The following is a 15736-nucleotide window of genomic DNA, read 5'->3' as shown; positions in this document are numbered from 1 at the left end:
TGGAGGGGGGCCTAGAGAGACAGAAACCAAACTGGCTTTCTCCATGTCAATTAATATTGTACAGTCTATAATGGCTGAATTTTTTAGTATTTTATACAAGTGGAGGGGGGCCTAGAGAGACAGAAACCAAACTGTCTTTCTCCATGTCAATTAATATTGTACAGTCTATAATGGCTGAATTTTTTAGTATTTTATACAAGTGGAGGGGGGCCTAGAGAGACAGAAACCAAACTGGCTTTCTCCATGTCAATTAATATTGTACAGTCTATAATGGCTGAATTTTTTAGTATTTTATACAAGTGGAGGGGGGCCTAGAGAGACAGAAACCAAACTGGCTTTCTCCATGTCAATTAATATTGTACAGTCTATAATGGCTGAATTTTTTAGTATTTTATACAAGTGGAGGGGGGCCTAGAGAGACAGAAACCAAACTGGCTTTCTCCATGTCAATTAATATTGTACAGTCTATAATGGCTGAATTTTTTAGTATTTTATACAAGTGGAGGGGGGCCTAGAGAGACAGAAACCAAACTGGCTTTCTCCATGTCAATTAATATTGTACAGTCTATAATGGCTGAATTTTTGGGTATTTTATACAAGTGGAGGGGGGCCTTGAGAGACAGAAACCAAACTGGCTTTCTCCATGTCAATTAATATTGTACAGTCTATAATGGCTGAATTTTTTGGTATTTTATACAAGTGGAGGGGGGCCTTGAGAGACAGAAACCAAACTGGCTTTTTCCATTTCTTTACATATTTAACTATAAGTGTAGGGTGTAATATACATTCAAAGACGATGGCTGCATTGCCAATATGCATAGATGGAGAGGAAGACAATCTGTTTTGTGTGTAGAATAGGCCTACCAACGAAGAATTAAACTGTTTTTTGGGATGATTTATTACCTCAACAATTAGATTACTTGTCTCTAAAACAGTTGGAGCACTAAATTGGGTTAATTTAGGCCCAAAAACATGGATTTTCCCAAAAAATAGCAAAACAAAACCAAACAAAACCAAAACCAAAACCAAAACACGCAATGGAGGTTTTGCAAAACCAAAACCAAAACCAAAACACGACGGTAATCCAGATCCAAAACCGAATCCAAAACCAAAACACGGGGGTCAGTGACCATCTCTACTCTATACAGACATAGGACACTACACCCCCAACATGACCTGACCACTGGACATAATCATAATACAATTCTATTACACTCTATACAGACATAGGACACTGCACCCCCAACATGACCTGACCACTGGACATGATCATTATACAATTCCATTACACTTTATACAAACATAGGACACTACACCCCCAACATGACCTGACCACTGGACATGATCATAATACAATTCTATTACACTATATACAGACATAGAACACTACACCCCCAACATGACCTGACCACTGTACATGATCATAATACAATTCTATTACACTGTATAAAGACATAGGACACTGCACCCACAACATGACCTGACCACTGGACATGATCATAATACAATTCTATTACACTGTATACAGACATAGGACACTGCACCCCCAACATGACCTGACCACTGGACATGATCATAATACAATTCTATTACACTGTATACAGACATAGGACACTACACCTACAACATGACCTGACCACTGGACATGATCATAATACAATTCTATTACACTCTATACAGACATAGGACACTACACCTCCAACATGACCTGACCACTGGACATGATCATAATACAATTCTATTACACTCTATACAGACATAGGACACTGCACCCCCAACATGACCTGACCACTGGACATGATCATTATACAATTCCATTACACTTTATACAAACATAGGACACTATACCTCCAACATGACCCGACCACTGGACATGATCATAATACAATTCTATTACACTCTATACAGACATAGGACACTACACCCCCAACATGACCTGACCACTGGACATGATCATAATACAATTCTATTACACTGTATACAGACATAGGACACTACACCCCCAACATGACCTGACCACTGTACATGATCATAATACAATTCTATTACACTATATACAGACATAGGACACTCCACCCCCAACATGACCTGACCACTGGACATGATCATAATACAATTCTATTACACTGTATACAGACATAGGACACTACACCCCCAACATGACCTGAACACTGTACATGATCATAATACAATTCTATTACACTGTATACAGACATAGGACACTACACCCACAACATGACCTGACCACTTTACATGATCATTATACAATTCTATTACACTGTATACAGACATAGGACACTGCACCCCCAACATGACCTGACCACTGGACATGATCATTATACAATTCCATTACACTTTATACAAACATAGGACACTACACCCCCAACATGACCTGACCACTGGACATGATCATAATACAATTCTATTACACTCTATACAGACATAGGACACTGCACCCCCAACATGACCTGACCACTGGACATGATCATTATACAATTCTATTACACTCTATACAGACATAGGACACTACACCCCCAACATGACCTGACCACTTTACATGATCATAATACAATTCTATTACACTCTATACAGACATAGGACACTACACCCCCAACATGACCTGACCACTGGACATGATCATAATACAATTCTATTACACTCTATACAGACATAGGACACTACACGCCCAACATGACCTGACCACTGGACATAATCATAATACAATTCTATTACACTCTATACAGACATAGGACACTGCACCCCCAACATGACCTGACCACTGGACATGATCATTATACAATTCCATTACACTTTATACAAACATAGGACACTACACCCCCAACATGACCTGACCACTGGACATGATCATAATACAATTCTATTACACTATATACAGACATAGAACACTACACCCCCAACATGACCTGACCACTGTACATGATCATAATACAATTCTATTACACTGTATACAGACATAGGACACTGCACCCACAACATGACCTGACCACTGGACATGATCATAATACAATTCTATTACACTGTATACAGACATAGGACACTGCACCCCCAACATGACCTGACCACTGGACATGATCATAATACAATTCTATTACACTGTATACAGACATAGGACACTACACCTACAACATGACCTGACCACTGGACATGATCATAATACAATTCTATTACACTCTATACAGACATAGGACACTACACCTCCAACATGACCTGACCACTGGACATGATCATAATACAATTCTATTACACTCTATACAGACATAGGACACTGCACCCCCAACATGACCTGACCACTGGACATGATCATTATACAATTCCATTACACTTTATACAAACATAGGACACTATACCTCCAACATGACCCGACCACTGGACATGATCATAATACAATTCTATTACACTCTATACAGACATAGGACACTACACCCCCAACATGACCTGACCACTGGACATGATCATAATACAATTCTATTACACTGTATACAGACATAGGACACTACACCCCCAACATGACCTGACCACTGTACATGATCATAATACAATTCTATTACACTATATACAGACATAGGACACTACACCCCCAACATGACCTGACCACTGGACATGATCATAATACAATTCTATTACACTGTATACAGACATAGGACACTACACCCCCAACATGACCTGACCACTGGACATGATCATAATACAATTCTATTACACTATATACAGACATAGAACACTACACCCCCAACATGACCTGACCACTGTACATGATCATAATACAATTCTATTACACTGTATACAGACATAGGACACTGCACCCACAACATGACCTGACCACTGGACATGATCATAATACAATTCTATTACACTGTATACAGACATAGGACACTGCACCCCCAACATGACCTGACCACTGGACATGATCATAATACAATTCTATTACACTATATACAGACATAGAACACTACACCCCCAACATGACCTGACCACTGTACATGATCATAATACAATTCTATTACACTGTATACAGACATAGGACACTGCACCCACAACATGACCTGACCACTGGACATGATCATTATACAATTCCATTACACTTTATACAAACATAGGACACTACACCCCCAACATGACCTGACCACTGGACATGATCATAATACAATTCTATTACACTCTATACAGACATAGGACACTGTACCCCCAACATGACCTGACCACTGGACATGATCATTATACAATTCCATTACACTTTATACAAACATAGGACACTACACCCCCAACATGACCTGACCACTGGACATGATCATAATACAATTCTATTACACTATATACAGACATAGAACACTACACCCCCAACATGACCTGACCACTGTACATGATCATAATACAATTCTATTACACTGTATACAGACATAGGACACTGCACCCACAACATGACCTGACCACTGGACATGATCATAATACAATTCTATTACACTGTATACAGACATAGGACACTACACCCCCAACATGACCTGACCACTGGACATGATCATAATACAATTCTATTACACTGTATACAGACATAGGACACTACACCTACAACATGACCTGACCACTGGACATGATCATAATACAATTCTATTACACTCTATACAGACATAGGACACTACACCTCCAACATGACCTGACCACTGGACATGATCATAATACAATTCTATTACACTCTATACAGACATAGGACACTGCACCCCCAACATGACCTGACCACTGGACATGATCATTATACAATTCCATTACACTTTATACAAACATAGGACACTATACCTCCAACATGACCCGACCACTGGACATGATCATAATACAATTCTATTACACTCTATACAGACATAGGACACTACACCCCCAACATGACCTGACCACTGGACATGATCATAATACAATTCTATTACACTGTATACAGACATAGGACACTACACCCCCAACATGACCTGACCACTGTACATGATCATAATACAATTCTATTACACTATATACAGACATAGGACACTACACCCCCAACATGACCTGACCACTGGACATGATCATAATACAATTCTATTACACTGTATACAGACATAGGACACTACACCCCCAACATGACCTGACCACTGTACATGATCATAATACAATTCTATTACACTGTATACAGACATAGGACACTACACCCCCAACATGACCTGACCACTTTACATGATCATTATACAATTCTATTACACTGTATACAGACATAGGACACTGCACCCCCAACATGACCTGACCACTGGACATGATCATTATACAATTCCATTACACTTTATACAAACATAGGACACTACACCCCCAACATGACCTGACCACTGGACATGATCATAATACAATTCTATTACACTCTATACAGACATAGGACACTGCACCCCCAACATGACCTGACCACTGGACATGATCATTATACAATTCCATTACACTTTATACAAACATAGGACACTATACCTCCAACATGACCCGACCACTGTACATGATCATAATACAATTCTATTACACTATATACAGACATAGGACACTACACCCCCAACATGACCTGACCACTGGATATGATCATAATACAATTCTATTACACTGTATACAGACATAGGACACTACACCCCCAACATGACCTGACCACTGTACATGATCATAATACAATTCTATTACACTGTATACAGACATAGGACACTACACCCCCAACATGACCTGACCACTGGACATGATCATAATACAATTCTATTACACTCTATACAGACATAGGACACTACAGAATATACAGGCCTGAACCCTATAGGCAACAGTCTGTCTTCTGGACATTAATCTTCATTTCATAGAGGTAATCAACCTGTTGTTCTTTAATCCAGGGTTATATTTAAAGTTGAAACTTCCCAATGCACAGTGAGTGTATTCCTCCTGCTGATACTACACAATTCTATGCAACCTTTCTTTTCCCATTATTTTGATGGACAAAACAGGTGATTGCTAGAAACCAAGTAGCTATTAGAGAAACACATGACGCAGCCAACCAATACTATCCAAGTGCCTAATTGACCTATATGGTGTATGCTTCAAATCATTATTAATCTCATTAGTAATATATAACCTTTTATCCTTTCAACACATCAAAGTTTGAAGTGTTCTATAGTCTACGGCAGACCCTCATTATCTAACCGGCTATTGTACGGCCTCAGACGCTGCCTAGGGGGGGCTTACTCTGGCTGAAGTATTTACAGTACATAAATGGATACATGAATGGGTTAAAATTCAGGACTCGCTGAAGCAGAGGACTTGAGAAATCAATCATTTTTAGTATCCTGTGCCCTCTTTTAGTAAGCGGGTTGAAAGTAGATTCATATGTAAAGTTATTAGGTTAATGTCCAAGAGTTTTATTGCTGAACTTCAAACGTGGACTTCCTCTGACATTAGGTTGAATAACAATTACAATATGCTCTAATATTAACCAGTAGTGGGTGAAAATGCATTAATGTATAGCCGTACAGCTTAGGTACCTTTTGGTATAAATTGGAAGAAATATATGAAAGTCTTTGTATAGTCACTGTATTTTATAGCAGGTCTGAAATCCTCTGTCCTCCTTTTGTACATTTATTTGTGTAGAAGGCATAAGCAATTTCATAAGAACCAGAGGGTAAATGTATCAAGCTGAGAGTTTTCTGGCGGGTTTGAAAAGTGGAGTTGTTGCCTATAGCAACCAATCAGATTCTAGCTGTCACTTTGTAGAATGTACTAAATAAATGATAGCTAGAATCTGATTGGTTTTTCAAACCCGTCAAGAAAACTCTCTGGTTGATACATTTACCCCAGGTCTTAATTCCTCTTTGTCACCCAGTTGAGTCATAAAATGAAATAAATATAATATTAAATGATATATATATATTTAATATTAAATAATATTAAATATAATATTATAATGATAAATATTTGTGAACTCATACTGAAACAAACAGCTGTTTCAACCTACTGTGACATCACAAGCTCTGTCCCTGTGCAAGACTCGGGTAGGAAACGCAATGCATTTCTGCAGAACAAGACTGCAAGCCTGTCACTCACACTCTGCCTGATCTTTTTGACAAGAGCCAGAGGAGTGAAAGAGAGAATGGTGGACATATGTAGTGAAATATAAACACTTTAATTATTTTATATATATTTTATTCAGCTTGGTAATACACAGCCTTTGGTATAGGTCAATGTCAAATAATGGCTTAATTTGCTCTTAAAGCATTGTTTTAAGCATTGAACAGCATTACTGCATGTAGGTGCAGGTGTCATGTCCAAATGCTAAAGTCAGTACTGTTTTAAGATATTGGTGGGCCAATTGCAAATATATCATTGGTGCCTCTCGCCCTCTTATCGCTACCCCCCTATTTCAGACAATGCATCTTATTGTTCAATTGACAAAGCACAAAACATCACAGAAAGGCACATCATTTTTTTTTTTTACCAAATTGAACTTATTGAGCACTTAAGTACTTAACTTAAGTCCCACCTCCGCCCAGGATCCGGTAGAGTGCCTGCTCTTCTGAGAGTACAGGAGGACTCCTTAAAATTCGGGAGCCTCCTTGGCATTCCAGAAGAGTAAAAGTATGAGATATTCCATACCAGGCAACCTATGTATCTGCCCATTAGGATTGCGGCTGACAGTTCCACAGCAGTAACGGGTTATATAAGACTGGTTTGCTTTATTAAATTTCTCCCTCATAATGTTTTATTACAAATGTTTTACTCACAGGTTCTAGGGTTTGGCCTCTGGGTATTGGTCCTGCCTGCGCATCTTGCCTGGTCACCCTAGACCCATCTGCAGGAAGTGGACTACTCATGCACCTAACTCAGTGAGCATCAGAGAAACAAGAGTCCTGATTGGAGGAGCTTGTGTATTCCCAACTATCAGACACGCCCCCTTGGCCGATGCGGCTCATGCAGTAATGAATAGTTACCCACTCCTGCCCTTAGCAATGGAGCACCAATGGCTTCCTTAGCGAAGTGCTCAATTGCTAGTGGCATGGGCTTGTTGCTGAGTTTACAGGGGGGATCTGGTTGGACCCAGTGGTGGATCCAGGGGGGGGGGGGGGGGGGGGATCGGGGCGATCGCCCCCCCCTACCAGGGGCTTGCTGCCGACAGCTGCACACTGTGCAGGTCCGTTCAGCAGTGACAGTATGCTGCCCGGCTGCTCTGATTGTGTTTTAAACACAATCAGAGCAGCGGGACAGCACACTTTCACTGCTGAACGGACCTGCACATACTGTGCAGCCGCCGGCAGCCTTAGAACACAAAAAGGGGCTAAATCGTCCCCCCTAAAATCGCCCTGGGTAGGGCAAATGTCTGGGTCCGCCCCTGGTTGGACCCCCGTCAACTGTCCATTTTACCCAACGATTATAGCAGCCCTGGCTAAATCCAGTCCTGACAACCAATGAACAAATAAATTTCAAGTTAATTCTCTGTATGGCATCCAAAAGGCTACTGTACGTTCACGAACCAGTATGAGGCCTTACACAGCATAAGACTTCAATCCTTCTATAATGCAGGACGTCCATCCACATCTTCCATCCACCTAGAGGTCTTCCAGGCCTAGTTCTTGACTGTCACAATAAAAACTGGTCATTTGTCAAAAAAAATAAAACACACTGCAGTATCATTGTACACTACACACTAATATAATGACCATCACATTCCCACGAAACATACACCATCCGAGTGTCTGTGATACTTCATCCTCTAGCAGAGACAGGTCACCCACAAGCTTCTAAAAATCTGTATTCTCCTCTACATGGCTAACTCAACGAATATGTACATTCATCAATGCTTAAGGCATCATTAACTAATGACTATAAGATCCAGTCTGGCCACACAGCTGGCAATTCTCTCTACGTTATCGTCATGCAAGGTGACAGATTACTATTAATCGGTTCATCTTTGCTTGCGTAACAGATAGACGCTGTCATCGTTGCTAAAATGCACATTGTAAGCCCCAAGCCACTGACACCCAGCAGAAACCCCCTAAAGGACAGCCAAAGGGGCCGGCATTGCAGACTATAAACTGTTACTGGCCCCTCCGGGGTAAATAAGGGGTTAACAGCGCGAGACAGGGCTCTTACATAAATATCCTACAGAGTGTGCTGGAAGACATTATAAATCACATATCCATTCATCATGTGATCTTAGCACACTGCAGCCTCTGCATTTATTTTCTATATATGTAAATCTCCTATAGGTTTAACTATAAATACACCGACACGCACATACAGAGAGATATAGGGACATATATATTGTATGTAACAATACTATATATTGCTATTCACTTTCTTTCATGCGAACTGCAGATTAAACGTAGCCATACAGAATATATGCAGTGTGGTATCATTCAGAATAATACAGGTTGCAGCAGTAAAAACAAAAAATCTAATTGCCATAAAAAATAAATAGACAAAAATGAGGTTTCAATTGTCTGTGGATGCAGTTCCAGGCTGTGATTAGCTGGAGACTGGCAAGCTAAGTCCTCTTACCTTTGCAGACTGTCCTCTGGTCTCCTGTTACAGGGCCCACTCAAACCTCGGTCCTACTGCTCCCTGTTTGCTGGACAGCGGTCCCATCGTTCCCCAATGCTGCAGCATAGCCAAGCTATCCCTGGTTATTATCACACGGAGGGGATTTTCATTGCAGCTCAGCATTCGCTGGCTCTTCATGTGTGTGTGTGTGTGTGTGTTGTGTTTCCTCTCAGCACACTGAGTCACCTCGCTGTGTAGGACTGAGTGTTCAGTTGGGCTGACTGCCCAAGTAGGCTGATGATAGGTGGGTGTACGGCTTCCATATCCCACAGTGCCAGCTCCAAAGCCCAGATATTTGGAATATTTCTTATCAGTAAAATGTGGGTATCTAATTATGTAGCAGTTTGCTGCTCTGCCAGGAAACATTCCAGTCAGAGACTGACACTGACAACATTCATCAGATCCCATCTGTGTTGTACAAAACTGAAAAGTACAGATATAAAACACTATATAAAGCACCAGAGTCCACGGTGTCCTGAAATCAGGGCCACTTTTAGGCAAGATGGGATTTAGGCAGAGATCAATGTTGCATCCCCTTTTTTAGAACACAAAACACACCGTATATGCAGAATAAAAACAAATAATGATAAATAAATTTAGTGTGTTATTTAAAAAAAGTGAACGTGCTTAGAAGACAACCCTGAGACCAGTATACTCCCATGCCAACCAATATAGCCTTGTGCCCAGCATACTCCCATGCCAACCAATATAGCCCTGTGTCCAGCATAACAACCTCATACCTATCACAATGACCCTATATCCAGCATATCAGACACATGTCTTTCATATATAGCCCTATTTCCAGCATAACCGCTGCATACCTACCACATATAGCCCTGTGTCCAGCATACCAGCCTCATTCCTACCACATATATCGCTAAACCCACCACAAATATTCCCAAGTCTACCATATATAGCCATATGCCCAGCATAATAGTATAATTTCTAATATATACAGTTGTGAGACCAACATAAGAGCATAATGTCCACCACAAACTGCCCAACTGTCCCAGGACAACCACATATAGCTCTGCATCCAGCTTCACCTCATGTCTAACATATACAGCTCTGAGCTCACGTTATCACCCCAATCCAATGTCTGCCATCTGTACACCAATCAGCCACAACATTAAGTACCTAATATTGTGTAGGTCCTCCTCGTGCCACCAAAACAGCTCTGGCCTGTCGAGGCATGGACTCCACAAGACCTCTGAAGGTGTCCTGTGGTGTCTGGAACCAAGACGTTGGCAGCAGATCCTGTAAGTTGCGAGATGAGGCCTCCATGGCTCAGACTTGCTTTTACAGCACATCCCCCAGATGATTGATTGGATGAAGATCTGGGGAATTTGGAGGCCAAGTCAACACTTTGAAATCTTTGTCATGTTCCTCAAAAAGCGATGGACAACCATGACCCTGTAATTGGCTCACCGGTTGACCTTCCTTGGATCACTTTTGGTAGGGACTAACCACTGCATGCTGGGAAAACCACAAAAGACCTGTCATTTTGGAGATGCTCTGACCCAGTCATCTAGCCATCACAATTTGGCTCTTCTCAGATCCTTACGTTTGCCCATATTCCTGCTTCCAAGACATCAACTTCAAGAACTAACTGTTCACTCGCTGTCTAATATATCCCACCTCATTGACAGGTGCCATTGTAACGAAATAATCAATGTTATTCACTTCACTTGTCAGTGGTTTAAATGTTGTGGCTGATCTGTGTATATCCAGCTTACCAGACTCATCCGATGGTTACCATTCACAGTCCATTTACCAGCTTTGTTGCCTTATGGCCAGTACAGGTATATATCCCGCCTAGTAGCCTCATGCACACTACAGTCCCATACCTACAACATATAACTATGTGTATGTCATATAAATCTCATGCACACTTCATACAGCTATATTTCATTCTTGCCAACTCTCCCTGAATGTCAGGGAGACTCCCTGAAATAGGAGTGATCTCCCTCACTCCCTGAAGAGTCTGGCATTCTCGCTGATGCTGAACCAGTACAAGACGTGGTTGGCTTCGCCATCTGTGGCATGATGACACAGTTCAGAAATTGTGTCCTATGTCCATGTATTGATGCCTATGGAGGTGGCCATTTTCATGGAGACCAAGATTTAATCAAAGACTGACAGGTAAGACAACATGACTTCAGTAATGGAGACAGAAATGTAAAAGACACTTCAGTCTCTAGAGATTCATTAGCTGCTTTTCTTTAACACATAGGAGAGCAGGGCAACCTCCCGATTCTCACTCCCGTAATTGATAGTGGCGGGGGGCGAGGCTTAATGACGTAAATATCGCATCATATTAGCCCCGCCCCCTGTAGTAATTGGACAAAATTGTGACAATCGTTTAGGGGGCAAGGACAAAATGATGTGATTTGTCAAGCCCCACCCCCGCACGCCCACCTCCCCCGGGATCTCCCTGAAGCCAACGAAGAAAAGTTGGCAAGTATGTCATATTTCCCTCTCCTCCTTATTGGTGATCAATCAATGGCCCCTTAAAATTCACTGTTAAAGGAGCTCACAGACGAGGGGGGTTGCGGTCCGGGGGAACCCCACCATGCCTGAAATCCTACACTTAACCATTCTTTTTAACACTTTCTGTCTCTTCTATCACTCCCGGTACACACATAAACTATGCTGTAAATTATTCACAAACCTTTAACAAAAAACTAGTGTTTTAGCAACAAACAATAATCTGAATGTATATATACTGGAGTTGTAGAATTGCAATTATTACCTGTCACGCAGTTTGAAACGCTCCAACATAAATCATACAGACGTCTAATTGGAATGTAATGCACACCATTGTTGTGAAAATTAGATGAAAACATGTTGTTTATGTGGGCTGTACTGTGGGCTGAAGATCATGTGACACTAATCTTGTGTGGTCATTCAGAGCCGCTCAGGAGCTTGTCTTCCTTCAGTTTGATGCCACAAAGTTCCTCACGGTGCATCTTGAACATCCTCCTGCCTGTACATGTGATGTCCACTCTCTCAAAAATACTCATAAATATTCATAGCTGTCTCAAATGGGATGTTGTCGACAATGAACATGTCGACATTCAGAATGTCGACACTATAAGGTTGACCTTCAGAATGTCAACACAGTGGTACAGTTACTTGTACATTTTTATGTACAAGTAGAAATGGCAGCTCCTTTGCTGGCTATAGCAGTGAGCTGGGGGATTTTCTCCATATTTGGTCCTTTTAGGATAACCCCACCTGCTATATCCTATAAATTGATTGAGCAACTTCCACTTCTGTATTTGTCTGAGAGGCATGTTGGTGTCAGTAGCTGAGGGGGAGTGCTGGTGCTGTATTGCCATTTGGAGGCTTAAGGGGTGCCTCTTTGGTAAGTTAGCTCTCAATTTAAAAACACAGATATGTATGGCCCAAATATATGGGACTCTCACTGTTTAGAGTTAGGACCACCCTATTAGCAAAATCAGTGGCGGGTGGCTTTACCATACATTTGCAAATGTGTGCAACCAAACCAGGGGTCGGCAACCCCCGGCACGCGTGCCAGACGTGGCACGCTGACCACTTTTGTCTGACACGCCGGCGCTGAAACTGCTTCAGTAAAGCAGCCGTTGATGTCCGAAACGAAGCTTCTGCGTATGCGCAGAATCTCTGTTTCGGCCATCACCGGCTGTTTTATTGAAGCAGCTCCCGGGTTTCTGGAGGAAGATGAGTCTCCAAAGGTAAGTAAGAGCAGCAAATTGAGGGGCACATATAATTGGTAAACTATGACTTTCTGGGGGCAACAGTGGCATACTATGAATTGGGGGCACAGCTATGTGTCATGATATGAATTGAGGGCACAGCTATGTGGCATGATGTGAACTGGGACACTTCTGTGCGGCATAATGATTTTTTTCTGGTTCCGTTACTGTTAATATGATATTAGCCTAAAATGACCTGTAATTTTATGCATATATATATATATATATATAAATATATATACATATTTTATTTTTTGTGCTCGTGGGTGTCGCTCACGCGCGCGCACTCGCGAGTGCAGGGGGGATCGGTAGTGGCTAAATCCCCTTCAGCTAAGGTACCTTCAGACACCAGGTCATGTGACTGCAGCGGTCACATGGCACTTAGTGCGGGCGGGCTGCTGAATATGTTCCCATGCTGTGTGCTGCGCAGTGGAGAATAAGGTATGAAGAAGGTGTGCTGGAGAGGGGGCATGTGTGACTTAAGGTGCTGGAGAGGGGGCATGTGTGACTAAAGGTGCTGGAGAGGGGGCATGTGTGACTAAAGGTGCTGGAGAGGGGGGCATGTGTGACTAAAGGTGCTGGAGAGGGGGACATGTGTGATTAAAGGTGCTGGGCAGAGAGGGGACATGTGTGACTAAAGGTGCTGGGCAGAGAGGGGATATGTGTGACTAAAGGTGCTGGGCAGAGAGGGGACATGTGTGACTAAAGGTGCTGGACAGAGAGGGGGCATGTGTGACTAAAGGTGCTGGGCAGAGAGGGGACATGTGTGACTGAAGGTGCTGGACAGAGAGGGGGCATGTGTGACTAAAGGTGCTGGACAGAGGGGACATGTGTGACTAAAGGTGCTGGACAGAGAGGACATGTGTGACTAAAGGTGCTGGACAGAGGGGACATGTGTGACTAAAGGTGCTGGGCAGAGAGAGGGCATGTGTGACTAAAGGTGCTGGGCAGAGAGGGGGCATGTGTGACTAAAGGTGCTGGGACAGAGAGGGAACATGTGTGACTAAAGGTGCTGGACAGAGGGGACATGTGTGACTAAAGGTGCTGGGCAGAGAGGGAACATGTGTGACTAAAGGTGCTGGGCAGAGAGGGGAACATGTGTGACTAAAGGTGCTGGGACAGAGAGGGGACATGTGTGACTGAAGGTGCTGGAGAGGGGGCATGTGTGACTAAAGGTGCTGGGACAGAGGGGACATGTGTGACTAAAGGTGCTGGGCAGAGAGAGGACATGTGTGACTAAAGGTGCTGGGCAGAGAGAGGACATGTGTGACTAAAGGTGCTGGACAGAGAGGAGACATGTGTGACTGAAGGTGCTGGAGAGGGGGCATGTGTGACTAAAGGTGCTGGGACAGAGGGGACATGTGTGACTAAAGGTGCTGGGCAGAGAGAGGACATGTGTGACTAAAGGTGCTGGGCAGAGAGAGGACATGTGTGACTAAAGGTGCTGGGCAGAGAGAGGACATGTGTGACTGAAGGTGCTGGGTAGAGAGAGGACATGTGTGACTAAAGGTGCTGGGTAGAGAGAGGACATGTGTGACTAAAGGTGCTGGGTAGAGAGGGGACATGTGTGACTAAAGGTGCTGGGCAGAGAGAGGACATGTGTGACTGAAGGTGCTGGAGAGGGGTCATGTGTGACTAAAGGTGCTGGGCAGAGAGAGGACATGTGTGACTGAAGGTGCTGGGCAGAGAGGGGGTATGTGGGACTAAAGGTGCTGGGCAGAGAGGGACATGTGTGACTAAAGGTGCTGGAGAGGGGGCATGTGTGACTAAAGGTGCTGGGCAGAGAGGGGACATGTGTGACTGAAGGTGCTGGGCAGAGAGAGGACATGTGTGACTAAAGGTGCTGGGCAGAGAGAGGACATGTATGACTAAAGGTGCTGGGCAGAGAGAGGACATGTGTGACTGAAGGTGCTGGGCAGAGAGAGGACATGTGTGACTGAAGGTGCTGGGCAGAGAGGGGCATGTGTGACTAAAGGTGCTGGAGAGGGGGCATGTGTGACTAAAGGTGCTGGAGAGGGGGCACGTGTGATTAATGCATTTGGGCAGAGGGGACATATGTAAGCAAAGCTCCTGGGCAGAGGGGCATGTGTGAGTAATGCATTTTTCTGTAAGAGGGTGGCCTAGTGCTTTTCACCTGCTAGACACGCCCACAATGATGCTTGCCGCGCTCCCAATTGTATGACCACCCACACTTTTTTACCATGCTCAACTATAAGGGGGGCCCCATGAAGTTGCTATATATATATATACCCAACTGGCCTTGACTATACACCCAACCTGGACTTGACTAGATTTTAGCCGGCGCACTGATAGAAAACGGTTGCCAACCCCTGAACTACACTTTTGCATGTTTATGTACAAGTAGAAATAACAGCTCCTTTGCTGGCTATAGCAGTGTGCTGGGGGAT

General features: G+C 43.0%; 1 protein-coding gene across 2 annotated transcripts in view; it reads right to left on the bottom strand.

The window, feature by feature from the left end:
* The window catches only part of LZTS3 (leucine zipper tumor suppressor family member 3), a 101658-nt gene that overhangs the window by 73161 nt on the left and 12761 nt on the right, over window positions 1-15736 (bottom strand). Inside the window, exon 1 of one of the 2 annotated variants that reach the window (XM_075190148.1) lies at window positions 9550-9876. The exons of the other annotated variant lie outside the window; for it this stretch is intronic. The gene's annotated coding sequence lies outside the window, so the exon portion shown is untranslated. Of the gene's footprint in view, window positions 1-9549; window positions 9877-15736 lie in introns of those variants that run through there. 2 annotated transcript variants of the gene reach the window in all.

The sequence above is a fragment of the Mixophyes fleayi genome, chromosome 1 (assembly GCF_038048845.1).
Source record: "Mixophyes fleayi isolate aMixFle1 chromosome 1, aMixFle1.hap1, whole genome shotgun sequence".
Lineage (NCBI taxonomy): Eukaryota > Metazoa > Chordata > Amphibia > Anura > Limnodynastidae > Mixophyes > Mixophyes fleayi.
This window is presented reverse-complemented; position numbering and strand designations above follow the sequence as displayed.